A 14518-nucleotide genomic window follows, 5' to 3' on the forward strand; every position below is an offset into this window, starting at 1 on the left:
AAAAGATGGAAGACCATACCATGCTCTTGGATCGGAAGAATAAACATTGTTAAAATGTCTATACTGCCTAGAGCAATCTATACTTTTAATGACATTCTGATCAAAATTCCACAGGTATTTTTCAGAGAGGTGGAGCAAATAATCCTAAAATTTGTATGGAATCAGAAGAGACCCGAAATTCCTAAGGAAATGTTGAAAAACAAAAATAAAACTGGCGGCATCACGTTACCTGATTTCAAGCTTTATTACAAAGCTGTGATCACCAAGACAGCATGGTACTGGCATAAAAACAGATACAGAGACCAGTGGAAAAGAGTAGAGAGTTCAGATATGGATCCTCATCTCTATGGTCAATTAATCTTCGACAAAACAGGAAAAAATATACAGTGGAAAAAAGACAGCCTCTTCAATAAATTGTGCTGGGAAAATTGGACAGCTATATGTATAAGAATGAAATTCGACCATTTTCTTACACCATACACAAGGATGGATAAAAGAACTCAATGTGAGAAAAGAATCCATCAGAATCCTAAAGGAGAACATTGGCAGTAACCTCTTTGATAGCTGCCACAGCAACTTTCAAGATATGTCCCCAAAGGCAAAGGAAACAAAAGCAAAAATGAACTTTTGGGACTTCATCAAGATCAAAAGCAAAAAAACAAAGAGGAAATCCACGGAATGGGAGAAGATATTTGCAAGTGACAGTACAGACAAAAGGTTGATATCCAGGATCTATAATGAACTCCTCAAACTCAACACACACAAGACATAATTATATCAAAAAATGGGCAGAAGATATGAACAGACACTTCTCCAATGAAGACCTACAAATGGCTATCAGACATATGAAAAACTGTTCATCATCACTAGCCATCAGGGAGAATAAAATTAAAACCACATTGAAAAACCACCTTACACCAGTTAGAATGGCCAAAATTAGCAAGACAGGAAACAACATGTGTTGGAGAGGATGTGGAGAAAGGGGAACCCTCTTACACTGTTGGTGGGAATGCAAGTTGGTGTGGCCAGTTTGGAGAACAGTGTGGAGATTCCTCTAGAAATTAAAAATAGAGCTTCCCTTTGACCCTGCAATTGCACTCCTGGGTATTCACCCAAACGGTACAGATGTAGTGAAAAGAAGGGCCATCTGTACCCCAATGTTTATAGCAGCAATGGCCACAGTCGCCAAACCGTGGAAAGAACAAAGATGCCCTTCAACGGACGAATGGAGAAGGAAGATGTGGTTCACATATACTATGGAGTATTATGCCTCCATCAGAAAGGATGAATACCCAACTTTCGTAGCAACATGGATGGGACTGGAAGAGGTTATGCTGAGTGAAATAAGTCAAGCAGAGAGAGTCAATGATCATATGGTTTCACTTATTTGTGGAGCATAACAAATAACATGGAGGACATGGGGAAATGGAGAGGAGAATGGAGTTGAAAGAAATTGGAAGGGGAAGTGAACTGTGAGAGACTATGGACTCTGGAAAACAATCTGAAGATTTTGAAGGGGCGGTGGGGTGGGGGAACCAGGTGGTGGGTATTGGAGAGGGCACAGATTGCATGGAGCACTGGATAAGGTGCAAAAACAATGAATACTGTTACGCTGAAAAGAAATTAAAAAATAGTACCATACTGACTCCAACAAAGCATAAAAAAATATGTACATCACAACCAACTGGAATTCATTCCAGGTATCTAAGGCTCATTGAACATCAGAAAATAAATCAAGTTAACCCACCAAATAACCAGGCTAAGAAAGAAAAATGACATGATTACATCAATCGATGAAGAATAAGTTTTTGACAAAATCTGATCATGAATTTTAAAATATCAGCAGACTAGATAATATAGGAGATTTTCCTTAATGTGATAAAGAGCATTTATAATAACACTAAAACTAATCATCTTATTTTTTAGTGAGAAATTGGGTATTTTCCCCTAGGATCAAAGGCAAAGAAGCATTTTTTTTTTTCTTTCACTGTTTGTAAAATGGTGGTGTAATTTTGGAAGACAAATTAACAATTTCTTATAAAGCTAAGGTTTTATCATACAATATAACAATTGTGTCCTTGGTATTTATTCACCTTATCTGAAAATTGTGTTCTCAATTAAAACCTGTATGTGAATATATACATATAACAGCTTTATCAGAAATTGCCAGAACTGGAAGAAACTGGATGTTCTACAATAGATGAATAGATAAACATTGATACATCCATAAAATGAAATACTCTTAAGTTATAAGTGATATTAAATTTCAAGGGTTTAGTGAAGTGGTTTAATAAAGGACAGGGAATTATTTGGATCATTGAAAAATTCTGTGTGATACTGTAATTGTGAAAAATGATACTAAACCTTTATTTAAAAAGCAAATAACTGGGGCACCTGGGTGGTTCAGTGGTTTAAGTGTCTGCCTTTGGCTCAGGTCATGACCTCAGGGTCCTGGAATCGAGCCCCGCATCAGGCTCTCTGCTCAGCAGGGAGCCTGCTTCCCCCCTCTCTCTCTCTGCCTGCCTCTCTACCTACTTGTGATCTCTCTCTCTCTGTCAAATAAAAAAAAAAGCAAATAACTGGGGGTAACAAGATTGTGGGGAAGTAGGAAGAGGCGCCTTTTAAGCCTGTACCCCAAAGTGAGCTGATTACCTACCAAAGAACTCCATTCACCCATGAAATCAGCCTGAGATCAGCATTATACACGTCTGGATCTCTACAGGGGCAGAAGACGCTAGTGGGCAGGTAAAGCAGAGTGGGAACGGCGGACTGATATCAGAAGATAAACAAAAGGGGGAGGGACCCACCGAAGGCGACCAGTTGGAAAGTAATACCCCAATACAAGCGGGAGTGCCCTTCGTCTGGGGACCAGCATTAACTTGGAGACTGGTTGAAAGCACTCCAAAAGAGCAAAGGATCATGGGGGGAAATTGTGGGAATCAGGGCGGCTAGGGACAGGGGCTTAAGTCCCCAGTCCCAGGACAGCCTCCCCAGCACTGAGGCAAAGAGAGTGCAGTGGAGGAAGCATGTCTTGGTCCCTAAGCCACCAGCGCGCCCGAGAATGCGTGGGTTCTAGCTCCTGTGAGGGGATGGGAGCCACGCTGCGCGGCAGAACACGCGAGCCCTACTACAAAGCCTGAGATACACGTGCACGTCCCTCATGCTCCTCTGAGAAAGGTACATAGGCCCAGCCCGCGCTCTTTGACCCATGCCATTATTTCAGAGCCTAAGCCGCTCGCCCCAAACTCTCCCCTGACAGAGGTGCACAAAAGCCCAGCCTGGTGCTTTCAGACCTGTGTCCCATTGTCAGTGCCTGAGATGCGCACACAACCCATAGCCACCCCTGAAAGAGGTGCATGCAAGCCAGGCACTCCCAGCCTGGGCCAGCTGGAAAACCTCAGTGTGCAATTGTTTTGTGGAACCTCTCTGGTGGTCAGGAGCTCCCAGACAGCCACTACTGCCTTGGATTTGGGTACAAGCAAAAGATCCTGCGTCCCCAGGGTCTGCAACTTGGAACCTGCTCTGCCCGCAGCCAAGGGGGAACTTATTTAGGTTCTGCAGCCAGACTGAGGCTTCTCTCTGAGAGGGAGATCAGGGTGCGGTTTGTTTTCCTCTAAAACTACAAAAGCCATCAAAAGCGGTCAAGGTGAGAGAAAAAAAAAGTGAACAAACCTAAAAACCGACAGACAACAAAAGCCTGAAAAAAAACCAGTTTACTCAGAGCCCACCCCCTTGAGGGGGGTGGGAGGACTTAACACGTGGTAGGCCCCTCCCCCAGAAAACAAACCAAAAAAATTTTTTAAAAAAAGGAGGAAAAATAAAAGGACTACAAGAGAACAACCAGTACTTCATAGGAAAACTTTTATTTTTCACTCGTTCCCACTATTCTGGTTCATTTTTTTTTACACATAGGTAATTTTTTTAACCTATTTACCATCACAGCGAGCAGTACAGTACATCAAATTCCATAATACCCTACTAACCTGAACTTTTTGATACATGCACCTATGTTTTTCTTCTGCATTTTTATTTTTTGAATTCCTTTTTTTAAAATTTTAGTTTAGTTTAGTCTAGTTTATTCCTTTTTATTTTTATCCTGTAGTATTCATATAGAGTTAAACTTCAAAGTAATCCCCTTTCCCCAATCAATACTATCCCTATAGGTAAACCAATTTTTAATCCCCTTTATCTTAGGAAAGTTGAGTCCTTTAACAAAGATATCAAGATACATCCAGGAAGAATCAAAACAAATTTCCACTCACACACTGAGAATTTATAACCACTCTCCCATCTTCTTCTTTCACCAGTGTTTCTGTGTTTTTGTGTTTGTCCTGATAGCATATAAATCTTACACTTGGGGTTCTTTTTGACGAGGTTCTTCCTTTATTTGCATATATATATTTTTTTTTCTTTTGTCATGTACTTGTATCAGTCTTTTTCTTTGTCTCTTTTTGTTTGTCTAATTCATAAATCTTACCTTGGGGCCCATCTGGGCTGAACCTTCTTTTTAATCTTCCCTTTCGTTCTTGTCTTTCTCTCTCTCTCTTTTTTCTTTCTTTTCTTTTTCTTTTCTTTTGTTTCTCGTTTGGGTGGGGAATCCTGATTGCTCAGAAGTGTTCCAGGGTGCACCTTGACTGCACCACAGTTGATACATCCAGCTACGTCTGTTCAGTCATCTCCCACCAAAATGAGTAGGAGGAGGAATGCCCAACAGAAGAAAAATACAGAGGATGGACCTTCTGCAACAGAGCTAATGGCTATAAACATAGACAATATGTTGGAAAGAGAATTCAGGCTAACAATTATCCAGGCAATAGCTAGGTTGGAGAAAGCCATGGATGATCAAACGGAATTGATTAAGGCCGAACTTAAAACGACCAGACAGGATGTTCACAATGTTAGGGTGGAGCTTAAAGCTACCAGGGAGGAGGTTCACAATGCTCTCAATGAGTTCCAATCTAATTTAAACTCTCTCAAAGCTAGGATAACTGAGACAGAAGATAGAATTAGTGATCTAGAGGGCAAACATATAGAGAGAAAGTATCAGGAGGAAGCTTGGAACAAACAGTTTAGAAACCATGAAAACAGAATCGGGAAAATAAATGATGCCATGAAGCATTCCAACATCAGAATTATTGGAATCCCTGAAGGGGAGGAGAAAGAAAGAAGTCTAGAATATATAGTGGAACAAATCCTTCATGAAAATTTTCCCAATCTCATGAATGGAAACAGCATTCACGTACTAGAGGCTGAATGGTCGCCACCCAAGATTATACATTCCAAAAAAAAAAAAAAAAAAAAAAACAAAAAACAAAAAAAAACATCACAACACCAGATAGTCAAATTGAGGATTTATAATTGTAGGTGTAATCTCGTGAAAGCTACCGGGGCAAAGAGGCTCCTTACTTACAGAGGGAAGCCCATCAGAATAACGTCACACCTGTCCACAGAGACCTGGCAAGCCAGAAAAGGCTGGCAAGATATATTCAGGGCACTAATAGAGAAAAACACGCAGCCAAGAATACTTTATCCAGCAAGACTGACATTCAAAATGGATGGAGAGATAAAGAGTTTCCAAGACCGGCAAGATTTAAAAGACTATGGAACCACCAAGCCGAAACTGCAGGAAATATTAAGGGGGGGTTCTATAAAAGAGGAAAAATCCTAAGAATAGCATTGAACAGAAATACAGAGACAATCTACAGAAAGAAAGACTTCAAAGGTAACACAATGTCAATAAAAACGTATCTATTAATAATCACTCTCAATGTGAATGGCCTAAATGCACCCATAAAACAGCACAGGGTTGCAGATTGGATAAAACGACAGGACCCATCCATATGGTGTCTACAGGAGACCCATTTTGAACGTACAGATACACCCAGACTGAAAGGTAAGGGATGGAGAAGCATAATTCATGCCAATGGGCCTCAAAAGAAGGCTGGGGTAGCGATTCTCATATCAGATAAGTTAGACTTTAAAGTAAAGACTGTAGTCAGAGGTACAGAAGGACACTACATAATCCTTAAAGGGACTACCCACCAAGATGATCTAACAATTATAAATATCTATGCTCCCAATATGGGAGCAGGCAATTACTTAAGGAAACTGTTAAGATAAACAGTCATATTGATATGAATACACTAATCATAGGAGATCTTAACACGCCTCACTCAGAAATAGACAGATCATTGAAGCAGAAAATCAATAAATAAAGAAGAGCATTGAATGACACATTGGACCAGATGGACCTCATAGATATAAACAGAACATTCCACCCTAAAACAAAAGAATACCCATTCTTCTCAAGTGCACACAGAACCATCTCCAGAATACACCACATACTGGGTCACAAATCAGGATTCAACCAATACCAAAAGACTGAGATTATTCCCTGCATATTCTCAGATCACAATGCTTTGAAACTGGAGCTCAATCACAAGGAAAAGTTCAGAAGGAACTGAAACACCTGAAAGCTAAAGGCCACCTTGCTTAACAATGCTTGGATCAACCAGGACATCAAAGAAGAACTGAAACAATTCATAGAAACCAATGAGAATGAAGACACTTCGACCCAAAACCTATGAAATAAAGCAAGGGCAGTCCTAAGGGGGAAATACATAGCCATCCAAGCCTCCCTCAAAAAAATTGAAAAATCCAGAGCACAGCAGCTGTCTCTACACCTTAAAGAACTGGAGAATCAACAAGTCAAACCAACTCCACACACAAGAAGGGGAATCATCAAGACTAGAGCTGAGATCAATGAGGTAGAAACCAGAGATACAGTAGAGCATATCAATGAAACTAGAAGCTGGTTTTTTGAAAGAATCAATAAGATTGATAAACGATTGGCCATACTAATCGAAAGAAAAGAGAGAAAGCTCAAATACATAAAATTATGAATGAAAAGGGAGAGATCACAATGAACACCAAGGAAGTAGAAACAATCATCGGAAGTTATTATCAACAGTTATATGCCAATAAGCTTAGCAACCTAGATGAAATGGATGCATCCTGGAAAACTATAAACTACCAAACTGAAGCACGAAGAAATCAACAATCTGAATTCACCAATACCTAGTAACGAGATTGAAGCAGTGATCAAAAACTTCCCAAAACACAAGAGCCCAGGACCTTATGGATTCCCTGGGGAATTCTACCAAACTTTCAAAGAAGAAATAACATCTATTCTCCTGAGCTTTTTGAAAAAATTGAAGCAGAAGGGAAACTTCCAGACTCTTTCTATGAATCCAGCATTTCCCTGATCCCCAAACCAGGCAAAGACCCTACAAAAAGGAGAATTTGAGACAAATATCATTGATGAATATGGATGCTAAGATTCTCCACAATATCCTAGCAAACAGGATCCAACAGTACATTAAAAAGATTATCCACCATGACCAGGTGGGATTCATCCCTGGGCTACAAGGATGGTTCAACATTCGCAAATCAATCAATGTGATACAACAAATTAATATGAGACGAGAGAAGAACCACATGGTCATCTCAATCGATGCAGAAAAAGCATTTGATAAATCCAGCATCCGTTCCTGATTAAAATGCTTCAAAGTATAGGGATAGAGGGAACATTCCTAAACCTCATCAAATCTATCTATGAAAGACCCACAGCAAATATCCTCAATGGGAGAAAGCTTGAAGCCTTCCCATTGAGATCAGGAACAAGACAAGGATGCCCACTTTCACCACTCTTGTTCAACATAGTATTAGAAGTCCTAGCAACAGCAATCAGAACAGAGAGAAATAAAAGGTATCCAAATTGGCAATGAAGAAGTCAAACTCTCTCTATTCACAGATGACATGATTCTTTACATGGAAAACCCAAAAGACTCCACCCCCAAACTACTAGAGCTCATACAGCAATTCAGCAACGTGGCAGGATACAATGTCAATGTACAGAAATCAGTGGCTTTCTTATACCCTAACAATGAAAATACAGAAAGGGAAATTAGAGAATCAATTCCATTTACTATAGCACCAAGAAACATAAGATACCTGGGAATAAACTTAACAAAATAGGTAAAGGATCTGTACTCGAGGAACTACAGAACACTCATGAAAGAAATTGAAGAAGATACGAAAAGATGGAAGACCATTCCATGCTCTTGGATGGGAAGAATAAATATTGTTAAAATGTCTATACTGCCTAGAGCAATCTATACTTTTAATGCCATTCCGATCAAATTTCCACCGGTATTCTTCGAAGAGCTGGAGCAAATAATCCAAAAATTTGTATGGAATCAGAAGAGACCCCGAATTGCTAAGGAAAGGTTGAAAAACAAAAATAAAGCTGGGGGCATCACGTTACCCAATTTCAAGCTTTATTACAAAGCTGTGATCACCAAGACAGCATGGTACTGGCATAAAAACAGACACATAGACCAGTGGAACAGAGTAGAGAGCCCAGATATGGACCCTCAACTCTATGGGCAAATAATCTTTGACAAAACAGGAAAAAATATACAGTGGAAAAAAAGAGTCTCTAGAATAAATGGTGCTGGGAAAACTGGACAGCAATATGTAGAAGAATTAAACTCGACCATTCTCTTTCACCATACACAAGGATAAACTCAAAATGGATAAAAGACTTCAACGTGAGACAGGAATCCATCAGAATCCTAGAGGAGAACATAGGCAGTAATCTCTTCGATATCAGCCACAGCAACTTCTTTCAAGATATGTCTCCAAAGGCAAAGAAAACAAAAGTGAAAATAGACGTTTGGGACTTCATCAAAATCAAAAACTTCTGCACAGCAAAGGAAACAAAACAAAGAGGCAACCCACGGAGTGGGAGAAGATATTTGCAAATGACAGTACAGACAAAAGGTTGATATCCAGGATCTATAATGAACTCCTCAAACGCTACACACATGAAACAGGCAAACATATCAAAAAATGGGCAGAATATATGAACAGACACTTCTCCAATGAAGACATACTAATGGCTATCAGACACATGAAAAATGTCCATCATCACTAGCCATCAGGGAGATTCAAATTAAAAGTACATTGAGATATCACCTTATACCAGTTAGAATGGCCCAAATTAGCAAGACAGGAAACAACATGTGTTGGAGAGGATGTGGAGAAATGGGAACCCTCTTACACTGTTGGTGGGAATGCAAGTTGGTGCAGCCTCTTTGGAGAACAGTGTGGAGATTCCTCAAGAAATTAAAAATAGAACTTCTCTATGACCCTGCCATCGCACTCCTGGGTATTTACCCCAAAGATACAGATGTCGTGAAAAGAAGGGCCATCTGTACCCCAATGTTTATAGCAGCAATGGCCATGGTCGCCAAACTATGGAAAGAACCAAGATGCCCTTCAACTGATGAATGGATAAGGAAGATGTGGTCCATATACACTATGGAGTATTATGCCTCCATCAGAAAGGATGAATACCCAACTTTTGTAGCAACATGGACCGGACTAGAAGAGATCATGCTGAGTGATATAAGTCAAGCAGAGAGAATCAACTATCATATGGTTTCACTTATTTGTGGAGCATAACAAATATCATGGAGGACAAGGGGTGTTAGAGAGGAGAAGGGAGTTGGGATAAATTGGTAGAGGAGGTGAATCATGAGAGACTATGGACTCTGAAAAACTATCTGAGGGGTTTGAAGTGCCCGGGGCGTGGGAGGTTGGGGTACCAGGTGGTGGGTATTATAGAGGGCATGGATTGTATGGAGCACTGGGTGTTGTAAAAAAATAATGAATACTGTTTTTCTGAAAATAAATAAATCAATTTAATGAAAAAATAAAAAAGCAAATAACTTTATAATACAAAGAATACACTTTGATGTGCGCAAATTTTAAAAATGAGATGATCAATGTTCAAGGAAAGAATGCAAAATGCACTCGGCATCAGGGAAATACAAATCAAAACCACAATGAGATATCACCTCACACCAGTCAGAATGGCTAAAATCAACAAGTCAGGAAATGACAGATGCTGGCGAGGATGCAGAGAAAGGGGAACCCTCCTACACTGTTGGTGGGAATGCAAGCTGGGGCAACCACTCTGGAAAACAGCTTGGAGGCTCCTCAAAATGTTGAAAATAGAACTGCCCTATGACCCAGCAATTGCACTACTGGTTATTTACCCTAAAGATAAAAACGTAGTGATCCAAAGGGGCACGTGCACCCGAATGTTTATAGCAGCAATGTCCACAATAGCCAAAGTATGGAAAGAACCTAGATGTCCATCAACAGATGAATGGATCAAGAAGATGTGGTATATATACACAATGGAATACTATGCAGCCATCAAAAGAAATGAAATCTTGCCATTTGTGACAACTTGGATGGAACTAGAGGGTATCATGCTTAGGGAAATAAGTCAAGTGGAGAAAGACAATTGTCATATGATCTCCCTGATATGAGGAAGTGGTGATGCAACATGGGGGCTTAAGGGGATAGGAGAAGAATACATGAAATAAGATGAGATTGGGAGGCAGACAAACCACAAGTGACTCTTAATCTCACAAAACAAACTGATGGTTGCTGGGGGGAGGGGGTTGGGGGAAGGGGAGTGGGGTTATGGACGTTGGGGAGGGTATGTGCTTTGGTGAGTGCTGTGAAGTGTGTAAACCTGGCGATTCACAGACCTGTACCCCTGGGGATAAAAATATATGTTTATAAAAAATAAAAAATTAACAAAAAAGAATGCAGAATGCAATTAACAATTTAACTACACTATAAATGTATAAATTAATGTCATTGAAGGAAGTCTAGTGGATTTGGTGAATGGGGTGGTGTGCTAATCTACATATCTTTGAAAGTGAATGGAGATAGTGTGACTAACAGTAAAGCAAACAAACTGCACATAAATAAAGCACTGTAGTTGGTAAAACTGTTTCCCATAGTGCAATGCAATGACAATTCTGATACTAATATACATGTATACTGAAAATGAGCAGTTAAGTAAGTGGATAGCGAAAAAGAGGAAAAGAGTCAGAGTATTGATGATAGACAGTGGTTCATTATTCTACAAAATATATAAATAGGAGTTGACAGAATTTTATTATCTTGTACTTACATGCTTAAGTTCAATATTTCACCAATATGTCAGTCTTTGTTGTTCAAACTTAAAATATCAATTTGTTTATATCAGCAGCAATTTTTCTCTATATAAAACCACAAAATGTGAAATGATTGCTTTATTTTATTTAAAATTCTCTTAATGTATATATAATCTTAAAAATTCTAGTCTCAAATTTCTCTCAAATTTCAATACAATTTTACCATGCCACACATTCTATGATTTTACTAAGTATTGTTTGTTTGTTTTTATGGCAGGTACTAATAGCATATCGCTTTCCCAGGAAGCTTTTTTTAGAATATTAACATTAGAGATGAAAACTTTTTCCAATGAAGTCTGAAGGAAACAGGAAATTTCAAAGTCTCATACAAATTTGTGGAAAGAATGTCTAGATCTTTATTAAATTATGTCACTGAATTCTTGACAATGATGAGAAAAACTAGATTTAAAGAATTTATAATAATAATGACAATCTCAATTCATTAAGGAGTATTTATGGGCAATGTACAGCACTATTTAAGTTGTCTACTTTACAGCAATCTTTCAAGATAACTAATCCTATTTCAGTATTGCACATGAAAAAACAAGGTCCTGAAAAAGGTAATGTGCTCCACATCACATAGCCAATATTAACAGCTTTGAGATGAAAGTCATCTTATTCCAAAGCCATTGTTCTTTCTGTTACATCACATTGCCTTACAAAAGATAATTAATTATTTTAGATTTCCTATTGTTCACTTTCTCTAAGAATCTCCCCATAATCAGTATGGCTTTCTCTAACCTACCTAATAGTTCAGAGATCAGGGAAAATTATAAATAATAACTTGAGATTGCAAGATTGTTTCTGTATCCTCAAATGCTGAAATGACCCACAGGGAGGTGGATAGGAGCAGGAAGGGGCACTTGGTCTTTTCTTTCAGACTGATTTAAATCTTGGGCTTTTGGGGGATATATTGATTCAAGTGAAGGTATTTTGTGGGATTCCAAACAAAGGAAGTCTTTATACATCAGTTGTATACATAATGTATTATACTTGAAGATATTTTAAGAGCAAGAAGTCCAAGCAAGCCCTTTGGAAAAAATTACAAGAGGACCCATCTGTGGGTGTCTGTGGCAAACCCTTGTAAGGTACTATTATGTGGTGGAATGCAGTGATATTTGAGTCACAAAAAACATCTTCTTAATATGTATGCATAAAGTTCTGCTGCATCCCAAAGTATCATGGTGGTCTAGAGGAGAATAATTTCCACAACTGTATGAATTGTGATATGTTCTTATTCTTACTTTTGCCAAAATCAATTTTACTTGAAAATTAGAGTTGAGAAACTACTCAGATGCCAGATCCATTGTTCCTTTCAATTCCCTCATGCTTCTCATGTCTTGGGTTCACCATAGGAGTATAACAAATATACTGCAAACCCTCCAAGGCAATAAGATGTTTCTTTCTCTAGACGATTAATGCTTTTTTTTTTCTTAATTGATGCCTTAAAAAAATACTTCTAGTGTATTTAATCAACATATGCAGAAAAATTCATTGTGAATTAAATCATATTTGGTCATGTATATATGTAAAAGAGTTTGAATTTATTGGTCTTAGGAAAACACTGTTAAGTTTCAGTAGAGGACTTATTTTAGAAGCTTCAATTTAAAAAAATTCTCTAATGACCAGGAAAATATAAAAATATCTTAATATAAGTTGATGCAACTATTCCTTCCACCTAAAACAATTTCTGCATTCCAGAGGTTTCTGGGAATGGTAGTCTTAATTATATCACAAAAGATACTCCCTATTCCTCTAATTTATAATAAAATACCTTTTTTATGGGAAGGGATAATATTTCCTTTAATACTAGCTTCTGAAGTTTATCCATAGGAATAGCCCAAAGTAAACTTAACTATGGTACAGTGTCAGGGGAAGATAAAGTGTAAACTTTGAAAGAAAATTATCCGGAAGAGAGATGTTATGCCATTATCAGCCAAAAATTAAATACTTAATTAGATTTTATCTTATGGATGAAACAGAAAGTTCCTTAGAAACTTAGAAATGGTGTAAGGTGATATCTCAATGTAGTTTTAATTTGAATCTCCCTGATGGCTAGTAGCAATGGCCACGATCACCAAACTGTGGAAAGAACCAAGATGCCCTTCAACGGATGAATGGATAAGGAAGATGTGGTCCATATACACTATGGAGTATTATGCCTCCATCAGAAAGGACGAATACCCAACTTTTGTAGCAACATGGACAGGACTGGAGGAGATTATGCTGAGTGAAATAAGTCAAGCAGAGAGAGTCAATTATCATATGGTTTCACTTATTTGTGGAGCATAACAAAAAGCATGGAGGACATGGGGAGTTAGAGAGAAGGGGGTTGGGGTAAATTGGAAGGGGAGGTGAATCATGAGAGACTATGGACTCTGAAAAACAATCTGAGGGGTTTGAAGTGGCTGGGGGGTGGGAGGTCGGGGTACCAGGTGGTGGGTATTATAGAGGGCATGGATTGCATGCAGCACTGGGTGTGGTGAAAAAATAATGATACTGTTATGCTGAAAATGAATAAATGAAGAAAATAAATAAATTAAAAAAGAAAAGAAATCAGAAATGGTCATTGCAAATCAGAAATAACTGAGGATTAATCCCTCTAATCTGAGCAGGTGCTGAACCGGCAAAGACTTTCCAATGACCTGAAATGAGCAAAGAAGTTTGGAATACAGGAACATAGGAACAAGTTAGGAAGCAGGGCGTGCACCTATTGAAGCAAACAATTCAAGTCACTGACTACAAAAATTTGAGGCTATGAAGAGTCATTTCTTGGTGTTGGCAACAGAACATGGATGTAGACTGGGAGGTAAAAGCATAGAGTTCAGTGAGACAAATTCAGGACACCACCTTTCCTGAGTATAGAAGACTTATTTTTATTACCTGTAAAGTTGACAAATGTAGTCAAAAGGCAAAAAAAATGCAATATAAAAGTACCGATTCAAGTAATACTGCTAACATGAAAGAATATCAGATTTTACTTTCATATGTGCCTAAATGAATGGAAAGGCAAAATTGATTGTTATTGTTAATGTGCTGAGTGAGAATAATCTTAATAAATATGCATGTAAAATCATACCGATATATGGGTTTTATATGTTTTATAAATGTATAAAACAAATAAACCCTACCCATTGAAATCTGTATTGTATGAGAAGAGGTCTATGACAATACTTGTACTAAAAATTATTTGAAGTAATCGGGACTTTAAAATTCTGGGACACAATTTTAAAGGAGTAATTTCTGCTTCTGTAAATACTAGTTTTATCCTATGACTTTCTTGTAAACTCTGTTACCATCTGAAATATTGTTAGTAGAAAAAAAATCTTGTTTAATTTATCAAAGTTCTGAAACACATGTGTTTAAACATTTTTTCTCATCTTTTTCTTTGAAACTTAGAGAATCCCAGTGTAAGT

The sequence above is a fragment of the Mustela nigripes genome, chromosome 6, assembly GCF_022355385.1.
Source record: "Mustela nigripes isolate SB6536 chromosome 6, MUSNIG.SB6536, whole genome shotgun sequence".
NCBI lineage: Eukaryota > Metazoa > Chordata > Mammalia > Carnivora > Mustelidae > Mustela > Mustela nigripes.